Source organism: Polypterus senegalus, chromosome 8 (assembly GCF_016835505.1).
Source record: "Polypterus senegalus isolate Bchr_013 chromosome 8, ASM1683550v1, whole genome shotgun sequence".
In the NCBI taxonomy this organism is placed as follows: Eukaryota; Metazoa; Chordata; class Cladistia; order Polypteriformes; family Polypteridae; genus Polypterus; species Polypterus senegalus.
The window spans coordinates 107,902,867-107,918,894 of NC_053161.1; the positions used below are offsets into that span (position 1 = coordinate 107,902,867).

The 16,028-nt window shown below is 34.6% G+C and overlaps 1 long non-coding RNA gene across 1 annotated transcript in view; it reads left to right on the plus strand.

Annotated features, from left to right (window-relative positions):
* The first annotated feature begins 7,787 nt into the window (after window positions 1-7,787).
* LOC120534198 overlaps window positions 7,788-16,028 on the plus strand; it is a 49,311-nt gene continuing 41,070 nt past the window's right edge. The window contains exon 1 of the long non-coding RNA XR_005634700.1: window positions 7,788-7,858. This is a non-coding gene — a long non-coding RNA (uncharacterized LOC120534198). The remainder of the gene's footprint in view (window positions 7,859-16,028) is intronic.

A 16,028-nucleotide genomic window follows, 5' to 3' on the forward strand; every position in this document is an offset into this window, starting at 1 on the left:
CTTTTTCAATAATTATAAGGAATAGAAATGACTTTTATTCATTTACTTGTTAAAAATGTTAGATTTTATATATTTTAATCTAATTTTTAGTTTGGGAAATAACAGATTGTCACTGAAACTGAGAGACAACTTTTCATCAGTAGAGGGCACTGTAATACAGACACGTATTTGTGTTAAGCATCTGCTCCTGTGGTTTCTTTCTTCTTGCAATTAGTCTTCTTATAAGAACAAGTAACACGTAGATACTCTTATCTAAATATACTACAGGCTAAGAAAGAAAATGTCTGAATTAACTAACCTACTTCTAACATGCTTCTGTATTCTTTGCATCTCAGTTTATTGACTTTTAAAAATATCTATTTTGCCTCAAGTCTTACCCTGTTTCTGTTTAGAGATATGAACTTTCAACAAAGAATATATAAGGATAAAGTTATTCTTTTGGCAGTTTTCTTTAAGGGGTCATTAAATGTTGACAATAAACATTTTCCTGCTTTAGGTGTATGTGTGAAATATCCTAAAATTATAGATTTCTAACTAGTATTAATTACAGGAACCGTAATTAGCTTTGCTTTATTGCTTTATTTAACATCTTTTTCTGATAAGAAATTTACAAAGCAAAACACACACACGCATACATACATACATACTTACATACACACACACCCATTTATATATTAAAAGAATAATAATAATATCTATAAAAGATTATATGCACACCACAGGCAAATAAATAAATAAATGAAAACTATAGATAGGCAAATAATTAATAATTCCTAAATTAATTTTATTTGAAAAAAAGAAAACATTCATACACACACACACACACATATATATATATATATACTGTATATATACATTACATATATTGTATATATATGGTGAAACAATACATATAATTGAAATTGTACACTTTATTCTGATTAAAATTTTGTTTAAGGTACTTTTGGCATTGTAAAGAATATATTCAAAGTATACATGATAACTTCTTCACTTGTTACTTGTTCATCGCAAATGATACAATTGTTATGGTGAAATATCTGAAGTATTATATAATTTCAATCTTGATATAAAGACTAAAATTAAATACAATTTAAAAATATTGTTTTAGGCACATATGTTCACTATTCTGTATGATAATTAACAACATAAACACAGCTGGTGGTGAGTATAGAACAATTCAAAATCAGTGTCGTTTATTCTTTAAAACAGAAATTGCAGCACTTTAAGGCAGTATATTCCTAAGCTAAGCAAAGATTTAACAGGACATATAATAACTGGAGGGTAGATACAGTAATTATAATACTCATCTGTAATTTTTTATACTTTTAGGTAACAGGCAGGCAACTATGCGAACATACTGAATAAGACATGATATATGTTTATTATGTGCAAAAGTCAGACCAACAGGAACAGTATGCCACGCCATAAAAAAAACACTTTGAGCAAAATAAAATAAGCATGAATAAGAACCTAATTAACTGAATGAGATAGCTTGTCCAGCTAACAGGTTTCTTTTCTTCTTTCTTTTTTGCTATTCCAGGAGTGATAACAACATTTCCTATTAATATTAATAACAAAGAAAATAAAATAAAGTGGATATACTGTAGGAGCTGACATTTTCTTTATATTAAATATATACTGTATATAAATAAAAAAAAACAAAACACATATATTTATTATTATACTGTATATTTATTAGAGTGCATTTATACCAAGAGTATACGCAAGTGTGCTTATATATTATACTGGCTTATCCACATTCTGGAGAGAAAAATACCTTATTTAAATAGACAATATGGAGTCACAGGGAATTTGGGGTGTTTCACCTCATATCTGGCTAAAACATAATTTTCTATCTCTCATTCTACATTTTATAATGCAATAAAAACCCTGGAACTGCAAAATGTGTGTATTAAAGCTTATGGGCACCAACACAAATCATTGATTGTTGCATAAGTATATCTTGGAGTTTGCTAAAAGACACCTGAAGGTCTCTGAGATAGTGAGAAATAAGATTCTCTGGTCTGATGAGACCAAGATAGAACTTTTTGGCCTTAATTCTAATGTGTGTGTGGAGACAACCAGGCACTGCTCATCACTTGTCAAATACAGTCTCCACAGTGAAGCATGGCGGTGGCAGCATCATGCTGTGGGGGTGTTTTTCAGCTGCAGGGACAGGACGACTGGTTGCAATCGAGGGAAAGATGAATGCGGCCAAGTACAGGGATATCCTGGACAAAAACCTTCTCCAGAGTGCTAAGGACCTCAGACTGGGCCGAAGGTTTACTTTCCAACAAGACAATGACCCTAAGCACACAGCTAAAATAACGAAGGAGTGGCTTCACAACAACTCTGTGACTGTTCTTGAATGGCCCAGCCAGAGCCCTGACTTAAACCCAATTGAGCATCTCTGGAGAGACCTAAAAATGGCTGTCCACCAATGTTTACCATCCAACCTGACAGAACTGGAGAGGATCTGCAAGGAGGAATGGCAGAGGATCCCCAAATCCAGGTGTGAAAAAGTTGTTGCATCTTTCCCAAGAGGACTCATGGCTGTATTAGCTAAAAAGGGTGTTTCTGCTAAATGCTGAGCAAAGGGTCTGAATACTTAGGACCATGTGATATTTCAGTTTTTCTTTTTTAATAAATCTGCAACAATTTCAAAAATTTTTTTTTGTCTGTCAATATGGGGTGCTGTGTGTACATTAATGAGGAAAAAAATTAATTTAAATGATTTTAGAAAATGGCTGCAATATAACAAAGAGTGAAAAATTGAAGGGGGTCTGAATACTTTCCGTACCCACTGTAGGTATCACAAAACAGCTCTTGCGTGATCATGCCACATTCTTAAAATGTAAATGAAAGAGGTAATGGATGTTTCAGTGAAGATTGCCTCTTAAATATGGGGAAAATCTCTGCAAAGATGCCTGTTCTGGTCATTTTTCAAGAAAACTTGTTCAATCACACAGAGCACTTACTTCACATGGGTGTTAGTTTTTGCAGTGGTCCTAGGTGTTGTTTACCCAAGATGAAAGAGTTTAACATTTTCTAATCGCACAGAACAGAACACAAATAGCCTTTAGATGAACAGTAGCTCAGTGATGTGGCAGTGTGAGCTGATCTGACTGACATTCTAAATTAACATAGCTACAGGGAAAAGTAAGAATGTGATTGATATGATCAGCATGGCTAAAACTTTTCAAGCAAAATTTGAATTACTTTTCAAATGCCATATCTGACCCTGTAAAACAGGAAAAAAAATGCACAGTTTGATACTGCAAACCCTGTCAGGTCACACTTAAACAAATTCACCCAAAACTTTGTAGCACATGAGCCGAATATGATGTCCATGTGTTTTCTTTTTGGATCTGAGGCAGATAGAGATGTACTTGCCATCAAATTGTATTATTCTTTCACCTGACTTCAAGATTCCTGGATGAAATGTTATCACTCCAATCTGATGTTCAAGGGAAGGCAAGGGCTACTACTGTGAAAATAGATAGCTCATTTAACAGCTTTTTGGAATCAAATTAGTTATGTGAATTAGAATTTTCCTACATGAGGATCACAAAACAAACACTGGACAATTCTGTCTGAAGACCACTTGGAAACCTACCTGAGGCTTGCTACCAGTGGTTATGCTATGCCATGAGTAATAGCAGAGTCAGAATCTGAATGTTATAGACTGAAAGATGAAATTAATTACTAAATGACTAGTGAAGGTCATTAATAAAGAGAAGAAAAATGTTCAACTAAGTCCAATATATAATTGGAAGATCAAAAAACTAACAAAATATCAATAAATCAAAAAACACGTGTTACTAAATGAAAGAGCAAACATTTTAAGTTTAATCCTCAATCTTGGATGCGGTAAGTAGTGCATATAATAATGTGCTAATGACATCATGTACTGTGACTTCCAGGTGGCATGAACCTAGCAAGAGATGGAAGTTCCTTGACAATGGAACCACAATGTAGTATTGCTCCGTAAAAATTAAGGTGGTGTCGTGAGAAAAGAAAACTATAATCATACAGAGAAATCATATTCTTTTAAACACAATGAATCCAACAAAAGCATGCTTTCAGGGACTAGAAAAAAAGTATGGGGGGACAACAAAAGTTTTTTTAAGTCAAGACAAATTAATAAACCAGATTCACAACAGGCTACTGTCCTGATCGTGTGGAACTGGTTGACTTTATATCAAAATAAGGTAGGGACCCCCATCTCTTTATCTTTACGTTCCATAAGAAATGGCTATACTTTTTCTACACATAGGCTATAATTGTTAATAGCACAAAAATATGTGATTCAGTCAGTACACATGTACAACTATAGAAGAATGTGTAAACTTATAATTTAATGATTTATAATGTGACATATTGTATAATATTTCTTGCAGAACCATGACAATCCATTAGCATTTGCCTGAAATGTAACAGCAAATATTACTGAGAGGTCAAACACAAAAGTTAAACTTTAGCTGCAAATGTGTGAGCACATTTGCTGCAGAAATACTATGAATTAATCATCTGTTAACATTATATCTTATTTGCTTCTGTTGTGAGTTTAATAATGGATATTAGGCTACTTGGACCGAAAAAAATCTTGAAAGCCATTTCCCAGTGTTCTGTTTTGTAAGGTGAGTGCACATGTGCTATATGCATGTGTCCATACACAGTGGGGTTTCACAGAAGAGTCTATCAGAGCTTATACTGAATAAATGGTATAATCTGTGTTGCCTTGTATAATATTACATAAAAAAAAGTTTGGCCTGCACACCTTCTAAATCTCTCTCTATTGGCTTTTCTTTTACAAAATTCATTGAGGACCAAGGCTTGAAAACAGACATACATCCTTGTGATCTTCTTTGTGCCTTTCCACTTTAGCACTTTTCAAGGCCTAGTGATTGGCACTGTGACTTGACCCCCACTATGAAGGGAATTAGTACAGTGGATTGAGACTGTTATTTTAAAATGAGTTCATCAAGAACACAGGGACACAGTTGGAAACCTGTTACGGGTAAATTTTACACAAACATTAGGAAGTTTTTCATTAGGCAGAGAACCATCGACATTTGGAATAAGCTACCAAGTAATGTGGTAGACATTAGGATTTCAGGGACTTTCAAAACTCGACTTGATGCTATTTTGGGAAAAAATAAGTGGATAGGACTGGAGAGCTTTGTTAGGATGAATGGCCTGTTCTCGTCTAGAGTGTTCTAATGTTCTGGGCCCTTAGGTGCTATGCAAAACAAAAGGTCAAAAACATCTGGGGTGGGCTGCAGTATGTATGTACTGTTTGCATGAGTGGACCCTGTGAATGGTACCCTGTCCAAGGTTGGCTCCTGCCTTGAATCTGATTCATTTGGGAAAGGTTCTACTCCACCAAGATGCCAAATCAGATTACGTGAGGTTCAGAAGGTTACATTGCTAATGTATCTATGTAAAAATTATGAATGTCATTTATGCTAATAATAATATCTCTTCTTAACAGTTCAGGTTAGAATGTAGAAACCACATTTGAACAGACCAAAACAAATGCAACCCTTCTAACTTAAAAGAAAATGAGAGGTCAAAAACTTTGAAGATCAGGCTCCTAAGAAAGTGAATATGTGTTACAGTTACAAGGACTACAAAATAAAATAGGACAATTAGCTATAAGAATGTATCAGATATAAATGGCATATGTAGATTGCCAACTTTGTTTATTGCTGAAAACACAATCAGTATTACCTTCACTATTCAGCTGGAGGTAATAGTGAAGGAGACAATGAAGGAAACACTGAGTGCCATTATGAATAATGCTGCACATCCTCTCTCTGACACACTGAGCATTTTCAGCCAACAATTTATTCAACAGATGTGTGTCAAGAAACACAGCTGGGGCTCCTTCATACTGTACCTACACCAATACACATTTATTTTATAATGCCTCACTGTGACTGCTCTCTAATATATTGTCCAAGCTAGATTTATTTTTCTTCTTTTTATAATTTGTGTGTGTGTAATTCTTTGTCTGTCTTGGCTTTCACTGCTTTAGCATCAACATTTAGTAAATCTGAAGAAAATATGCATGCATGAGTGGTGTTTACCTCAGTGCTGAGTGCAGGGTTCTGCATGAATGTGAACAAACATATGAGGGCTCAGCTCATTTCTTTTAAGAAAGTAAATAGGTAAATACATTTTAACCTAAAAATAAATTATTATTAATGGCATAAAAATGTTTATTATTGTCAGCTTTCATACACACACCCATACATATATGATTTATTCAGGCAAATTACAAGTTTGCCATTTCCCTGCACACTGCCTAAATGATTTTTCACTTTCTACAAAAGGAATGCCTTTGTTTAAATTCTGTCAATTCTGAGCTCTGGTCAAGAGAAGGAATATATATGCTTAGGCAGCATTACAATAAACTAATGATAAAAACTGCCTTGCATCCATTTCCTGAATCTCCTTTTTTCATGACAGTTACAGGAGCTGGAGCTTATCCCTGACACCACGCCAACCACCAAGTCCGGATGTTCAACTCAGGGCCCATTCCCTCATATTCAGCTGAAAAGTTACCCTAATGTCAGTATCTTGCAAAAGAATCCTTACTACTCACAAAAGACTCATATGCACATGGGCAGAGCATGCAAACTCCACAGAGTGAAAAAGAGCTGAGACAGTATAGCTGAATATTTTGCCACCATGCTGCTTTGAAATCTACTATATTGTACCTCTTTTGCATATTTGTGGAAGTAACAAGGTAGGCATATTGCTATTAAAAGGAAAACTAAGTCTATGTAAATCTTAAAATATAGTAAAAGTTTACTTTTTATAGAAAAGTTATCATGCAGTTATTTTATCACTATCACGGGTAATTTAATAAAATGTAAAGTGAAAAGCATAATGAACCAAAGATCATCAATAAATATCAGCTTTAAATGCATTTATTTTATAATAGTTAAGCATTTTTAAAATATTCTGCTAATAACCCATTTCTGTGTTTCATTTGATGAATATAAATATGGTATATTTATATATAAATTAAGGAACAAACTTAATTTAGCACTGCAACTGAAGCACCCACTTGGGGAATGCCTTGGCAGTGAATTCCAATGCCAGATGCTCACCATTCCTCTGATCAGGTGACAAGAGAACATAAAACTAAATTCATGGTAGTGAAGGAGAAAAAAAAAATATCTAGTTATCAGTGCAGCCCTTACCAAAATTTATTTTGGGGAAGCTGACAATAAACTCAATGACATTAAATGCAAAAAATATCATGATAAAACCCAAACTGACAGCACATATAAGGTGTACGTTTATTACATTTCTTTATTCTGTATAGCAACTTTCTTGTTGAGCAAAGTCTTTACGCTATGCTCAACTGCACACATTTTTTAATTTATTTTAGCGTTTAATTTAAATCTAAAATTGAAGTCAATTATTTAATTACAGCCTCAAGAAATCTACATGTGGAGTTTTAAAAACTAAAACAAAATCTGAGATAATATCAATAACTTGACTCTTCCCAAAATCATATTAAGATAAGCATATATTTCAGTTATTGCCATATGTTAAAAACGGCCAATCATTAATATTAAAGATTGTAAATTGTAATAAAAAGGAGAAACAACTAAATACATGGTTGAATTTATTTAAAAATATAATCTTTATTAAAATAAAATAGCCATTAGGTTCCAATTGGAAGCTAGCTCTTTTTAAAGAAATAGTGAAAAGGTGTGGAAAGAGGAGGTCCTGTCCCGATAAAATAATTAATGTCTGACTACTATAAAGGAGCAGTGATGTGGATGAAGGGCGAGGATATCAAGGTGCAGAGTGCGGCGCAGCTCCTTATAAGTGGCAGGTACAGTAAATAAAAGCTCGATTCGCGCACACGGTGAGAAAGCCGGACCCGCGCAGTCCGTGTGATTGAGTCGGTCATATCCAGCTTTGTAGAGAACGGATGAAGAGATGCGGCGTAAGAACCGTTCAAAGTTAACGCACTGAGATAAGGCGAGGGAGAATAAAAGCGAGCAGACACACAAAGGTACTGAGATTGACAGCTGGGTGATTGCACTTGACATTAAAAGAAGCGCCGGATCGCGGAATAAGGGCGATTGTAAAAACATGACCCGCGGGATTGCCACTTTGGACAGTCCTTTTACATTATTAGGCGATATTATAAGAGACTGCTAAGGGCAGCTCAGGACGGCGCAAAACAATTATTCATGTGTGGACTTTCAAGGCTGGGTTACTGCTCACGGCTGTAGCCAAAAATAATACCAAGTCCTGCATGCAAATGCGAGAAAAACAGAAGTACCTTTTGTCGATCTCTTTACATTCATTTGGTGGTTGGCCGTTTCGCGTATGCTTTGTATGAAAATGATAACAGAGGCGTGTATGCTCATACCCATAGTAAACAACGAAAAGCTTTTCTGAAAGAAAAAAAATATGCAATTTATCAGGGTAGGCTGAGGGTCAGGAGAGCTAAAGAAAGTGCAGGAGTTTGTAAAAGCCAGTTTAACTGTTTCCCACATGATTTCATTTCCCCGTATACCAACCTGTACTGTACGTTTCTAGTATTTAGCGCGCACGTTGGACCCTTAAAAGAATCTAATAACATGCAAAAATATAACTTTAACATTGCATAATAAGAGAAATTTCTCGCCTCTTTCACGAACACGCAGTCTTTGCTGCCTTTTCAACGCATTGTTTATCCCCCCACCATAGTAAGGATGACAAGGCAGGTTAAACCGTGCAAGTTTCACGAAGTGTTTCAAAGCGCAGCCTGCGAGAGCTCTGAAGAGGAGAGGGATAGCGCAGCACTGAACTTAATTGTGTTCTCTCACCTTTAATGTCTTAAACCCCCGAAAAAAGGACTCGCTTTACCGGACTGAGCACAAGAGGTACAGATCAATTGCCTGAAACATAGAGTTTGTTTAATGATCAAGTGCCCCGCAAGATAGAAAGTTGGATGTTGCACTTATACCGTGTACATTTTTGCAGCACATTATTGCGCTCTCTCTGTCTCTCTCCGAATGTCTCTCTCTCTTTGTTAGCAACGCATGTATGACATATGGGACTATGAGCGACATTAGCATGCTAAGGAGTCCTGATGCAGCTATCAAAGAGCGCGATGTTTAAACAAGCAGGCTCATTTAGCTTGATTGCAATGCGCGATTTAATCCTCGCATGAAAAATCAATTATAGCGGATTTTGCTCAGCATCTAAACTTTTGCCATATGACAGTTTACATGAGTGCGCCACTTAGGTCTTTGGGCCTGGCCTATACTGGGCAGTTTTAGTTTATGACAGGAGCCACCACATCTAGGTTAGATGGGGAGCCAGGTCAATGCAAGATATTAACATTATTGTTACAATTGTTATCAGCATTTTAAAGATAATAATAATGAATACATTGTTATTGTTGGTGGTGCAGTGGTAGTACTGCTGCCTCACAGTAAGGACACCAGCATTTATGTCCTGCGTCCTGCCTGCGTGGAGCTTGCATGTACCCCCATGTTTATATGAGTTTCCTCCAGGTACTCTGATGTCTTTCCACAGTCCAAAGACATGCAGGTTTGGTGAAGCTAAATTTGCTCCTAGTGTGTGCTTCGTGTGTGTGTGTGTGTTTGACCTGTGATGGACGGTCGTCCTGTCCAAGGTGTGTTCCTATCTTGTGCCCTATCCTAGCTGGGATAGGCTCCAGCCCACCACGACTCTGGTCTGGATTACTTGGGTTAGAAAATGACAAAACTTTTATTATTGTGTGCCCCATTTCATACAAAATGCTGTTGTTGTTAAATACACAAAAAAAGTAAAAATCCAACCATATGACCATGTAATTCAGGGCCGGTGGATTACAAGAAAAGAACCAACCCTGGACTAGGCGTCACTCAATCAGTAGGAACTTTTACTATGTATGTGATTCTTACTGTTTAATTTAATGTTAGTAAAGACAGTGATTCAAAGTTTATTAGGGTATGCACTGTAGAATCAAATTCATTATGCAAAATTTTTATAAAAGTGCCAAAAAGTAACATATATGCATTTACCAATCCATTTTCTAATCCACTTAAAGTAGATGAGTATCATGGGCAGCTGGAGCCAATCCCATCAGCATGCAGTGCTAGATATAAACCAACCCCGGACAAGAATGGTTGTCACAAGAAATTCTAGTAATCATTTCAAATGGGGACTTTAAAGGTTTGTACTAGAACATGTAGTAGTAACTTACTGCAAATGAATATAGCATTTATTAAGTTTGTTTTTAGAAAAAGGTAAAAGATTAAGAGATGCACTATAGAAAGCTACGATTTACAGCAAAATCAAAAATTAAAGTATAGATGGAAACATTAGTTCAATATATAAATATTTAAGGATTACGTTAACATTATAAGTGTTCATTTAACAATGGCAGTCTGCTGTGTTGCAATGTGTTGCCAATAGTGCTTTCTTAGGCAGGCTAAAAGCAAACAAATAATTTTATTTTATTTTTTTTACCTTACAGTAACTAACAGATGCACCTGGTGACTCCCTAGTGCAAAGTGTTACTGAAATTCTTAATAATATGCTAATATTACAATTTTTATTAATAATAGCAAGGATAATAACTAAAAATTTTGATATTGAATGTCCTGTACAGTCTACAACAAAAGTTCCCAAACTTTTTTCAGCTGCAGACCCCTTTACCAAAAACCGTCGACCCCCTAGTCATTTACTTTACTTACTCAAATTAATAAATTTGTACAGTGCTAGATATTAAATATTTCACTAGATATCAAAATTTTCATTTTCATCACTTGTGATTAATGATTGAAAAAGATAAAAGGGCTACATTATCTTGTGCAACATTTAATATCGAAACCTGCAATAATGAAAATTAAAGCAAAAGTTTTTTTTTACATTTTTGACATTTATGAAATAAATATGTAAATTCAAAATAATACAAATATTCAAAGCTGTACTGTCTGCATTTCTTTTTTGATTCAGTCATATTATTATCTGAAGAAATAAAAACTTAATAACAAACAATTTTGACAGCCACGTGATAAAAAAACAATAAAGTATGTACTTACTTGAAACAGAAGATTTTTGTTCAAACTCGAATAAATAAATTGTGTCCTCTGATTTTCTTTTTTGTAGTACTGCTCCTCAATAAATAATTATATTCAAAGTTCAAATCACAAATAAGTACATGTCACATCAAACGAACCAATTTATAGTGTTTTATGAAAGCATGACTGTACAAGACTGATAGATTCTGCTAATATCGAATATCCGTCGTCTTGTCACACCGTGAACAAGTGCGGACATGCAATGGTTTTTTATGTCCGCACTTGCTTTGATACGTTCGATAAGACAATGCACAGACATGTTTGTGCTACATGTATTTTCATACATTCTTACGTGTGACTCTTCTAATGACACATTTTACCTTTTTCATTCGCAAGTTTGGTATGTAATGTATTTTTATCAAAAAAGTGTTTTTTTAATTTTTTTACTTCTTAATTAGGTACCTATTGGAATCGTAGATATTTTGAAGTAACAAACACATAGCAGTAGTAAGGGGGTCTATTTTTGCTGTCGTCAACCCCCAATTTTTTTTATTGAAACTATCGACCCCTAGAAAATTCTAATCGACCCCAGGGGGTCAATATCGACCACTTTGGGAACTCTTGGTCTACAATATGATACATAGGTTTCATATTTTCATTACTTAAATCACTAAAAGCATATTATTATTATTATTATTATTATTATTATTATTAAAGTGGGGTTGTAAAAGAAAAGTTACTACTAATATATCCTGTCCTGTAGAGTCAGACCTTCTTTTCAAATGTCTCACCCATGACCAATAAAATTTTAAATAATATTATCATTAATCTTTATAACATCTGAATTTAACAATTCAGACTTAATAAACAAACATAACAATCGAAATTGGGTGAAATGGTGGTGCAGTGTATTTCACTGTTGCTTTACGGCTCTAGTAGATTGTGTTAGAATCAAGTACCTGGTCTGTGTGCCACTTCCAAGTTCTCCCCAAGTTTTTATGGATTTTCTTCAGGTAAACAGTTTTGCTTCCACATCCCAAACATGGACATGTTCGGTTAACTGGTGATTTAAAAAAATATTTCAGTATGAAGGCGTTTGGATGTGAGCATGAGCATACTCTTCAGCAGATTGACTAATTCCTGTCTTGCACCCAATGCTGTCCGGATGGGCTCCTAAGCAGGTACTAGAATGACTGGAAAGACAGAAAACAATAAATAATAAAATGCTAATGATAAGAAGAAAAAAATGGTGTTGTCTATTTGGTATACATATAAAAATGCTAGAATTAACTTGGCTTTAATCAGTTTATGTGAACACTTGCTAATAATCAACAAGACGTATTATTATTATTATTATTATGAGTAATACTAGACGTATAGAAGAATGAAATGTTTGTTATTGTAAACAACCTCTTGCTAGCACCACAATATTCAGAAATAATTTTAAAACCGTAAAATAAATGTAACTATATTTCATAATCCCTGGAGAAGTAAGCTTGTTTCTTAGTTAGAAGAAGGAAAATATTTTTGGAATGCTTACACAGAACAACCCTGTGGAAAATAACTTTTTGTGCATGTATGGGCATATTAAATCTGCAGAGTTAACTTACTGTCAGAAGAAAAAAAAATCAGATGTTATGCCTCTTGGGCTTTTGTTCACAGTACAGTGTAAATACAAGGCCATTATATTTTTTCATAAGTGTTAAGTAAATATTCATATTTAATTTGTGACTCATACAATTTATAATAGGTATTGTACATAAACAGAAAAAGGGCTTGCATTATAATTTCTTCTTTTTTTGTGTAATTGTAATCATCATACTATAAATATAAATCATAGAACTGCTTTAATACCAATTAAACATTTTTTTTTCTCTGTAAATTGTAAATGTAAATTGTGTGTCACTGCTGTAGTCTGCATTGCGTACAGAGATGCAGATAGAATATGGAGTTTATATGTGCAAGAGAATAACATAACAATCTTAAACAGGGTCATGGAGGGGCCTGAGACACAAGGCAACCATGGAGTGGACACAAGTCTATCACAATGGCTCAGCGACCACAGTTTAGAATCAGTAATTAACCTAAGACATACATCTATAGGATCCAGGAGGAAAATAATTCAGAGAAACATGGACTCGGGTAGAATGAGGAAAGTGCATACAAACAGTGTCTGAGCCTTGTCTTTGAACTCCGCACACTTCATCCATTAAGCAGCAATTGTACCCACTGCTGCCACCCATTTACAAGGGTCCTGTCTTTAATTATTACTCCTGATTATATTGCTTCCTGTTATTTCAAAAGTTATTTTCTTCCTACGTGAATGTTGTCACGAAGTTTGCAAAAGCAATCAGCATTAAAAAAATAAAAAAACATAACTTGTTGATAAAATTCAAACAGTGTAAATCTGTTCATGTCCTTATGTTACATCTTAAAATAATTTTTTTGCACTGTACTATTCAGTTTAACTGTACTGTATATTGAATGGAGGCATTTAGAAGTTCTTAATGATAGTAAATCAATAGCAGCAGTGAATAATATGACCTTGCGGCCAATGCTGCCGGGATATGCTCCAGTCCCCCGCGACCATGAATCAGATTAAGTAGATCTGAGAATGTTATGATGAATATTAGTAATCATTTATCATAAGTATTTGTGTAGGTGAAAAGGAGGAGTAAAAAAATCTTCATAAAAGGTAAAATCAAGAAGAAATGGGACCTGTTTTAGCACAGTTCTTTAATGGTGCATTACATTTTGTAAGCAATCATAGACCTAACATTAAGTTAAGAATTTTATGAATGTGCTGTATATTAATGTTCTGCACATTTCTAAAAAGGAAATCCAATGTTGCTGACAGAACATAAACAGATAAATAGACTACCTGGCTTAAAAACATGTTATTTTTGATTTGTGCTGTACAGTCCTTATCTAATATTATTGTGTTGCTATTGTTGATTTCAGTTGATGTCTTTATCAAAGATCACATTTTACATTTAGAATACTGGCAGATTAAATGACCCGCTCTGGGTCAATCTGTGACCACGAGTGGTATTCAATAAATGTTTTTAGCATTGTCTCCATCCCTGTACCATGGCATATTTTTATTTTCAGTAGTCAGACATGGAAAATTGTTTTCACAGACAGATCAGCGTCTGTTATCAGAGATGGCTTCTTATCGCACAACAACAATGAAAGGCTCATCCAAACAACAGTGAGCAGACTGTACCTCTTTCCTGAGTGACAAGGTTAAGGTCCACTTTTTTCTTATCAGCTTGGGCTGCTGTGGCAGAGTTTGGTTCCTGCATAACGACCAGAGGAAAAAAATATAAAACATATGGCATAAATTACTAAGTAGTATGGTAGAGAGTAGGACTTTAGAGACCTTGAAATCTTACTTTGGACAATCAAGTTGAACAGGTTGGAGAAACTTGTTTGGTTAAATGGTGTGTACTTGTCGCAGTAGTTGTAATTTTAACTGAATCTTTCAGGTCTCGCCCTTCTTTCATATTTTCCTGGACACGTGTAACTACAACTGGTGCCCCTCTCATTGCAAACCTTCAGGGTTGTGGTGGACACCTTCACAACTCCCATGACTTTTGTTGGTAGATCCTTCTTTAGATATTTTCAATCCTTCAGTGAAAAGAGAGAGGAACATGCTTTGATGTATCTGGCGTTTCTCGTCAGTCATTACCCAGAGTGCTCTGTTCCTGGCTCAAGTCTGATGATGAGTGAACCATAACACATTGGGAATTATACAGACAATCTTAATAATGCCTTGGTCACACACACACACTGTCTGTACTTCCACAAGTACTCATTTAATTTAGTTTTTAATTATTGTTTTTTAGATGTATTTTAATATAAAGCATTTTCAAATTTTATTATGATTACATTTCATTTTATTAATTATCCTTTTAGGTCATGAAACAGTATGCCAATGACTGAGATGCATCAGTCAGTCAATGTGTTGATGTCTACAGCAAACATGTTTCACAACTACAGCAAACATGTTTCTGATTGTGTTTAATTCACCGACTTTCCGTGTTCAACTGAACATTATTATTACATTATTTTACTTATTTACATTTTACCTGTACACCAATTTTCAATTTAAATATATCAGTTAGTGTATACTTAATCTGAGATGATTTATACATGAATCACAATAAAAAAAAATTGTGGGGATCTGGTATTCTGATTTTTGGTTTCAATTTCTACAGTTTTTTAATTGTTTTATTACAGTGACTTTTTCAATAAGATTAAATAAATCGTAATTTATCACATCCTTTATTTGTGTCTTTTGATAGTTTAGTAAAAAGGCTGAAATATATAATGCCTCAGATAAACCACATGCATTAATAAACCACTCAGCAGAAATCCATCTGGAAGAGCTTCTCAATTGCCTCTTTAAGTCACATGCCAGAGGAAAAATTAATTCCCGTTATTTTTATTTTTTTTTGTCTAAAGCCAAGCGTGTTTTCCTATTACTAATCTGCAAAGCACAGACAATTCACTTTTATGTCTAAACAGTAACAACAACAACAACATTTATTTATATAGCACATTTTCATACAAAAAAATGTAGCTCAAAGTGCTTCACATAAATACAGTAAGAGACGTCACTGGATTTTTCCTTCTTTATTTTATTCTGAGGGAAGTGCCAATGGATTGCAGCTTTTAAAAAGTTTCTGTAGTGAATCCTTAATGTCAATGATGTTTATGGCTTGCACATTTTAGGCCATTAAAGTGCGTGTATGTCACCGCTCAGGAACCAGTAAACAAATTCCTTGCATGTGACCACTCGCTGGGTCATAGTTTCAGTTTTAAAATGTACTCCTGTTGTGAGGTTTTATACAAGTCTTCCGTAACACCAACCATATGTTTGAGCCAAAGTGCTTTGTGTTGGTGACAGTAGTAAAATATATTTGCATGGTTTATTAATTTGTAAATTTAATGCATTTAAGAAGACTTGTCCAG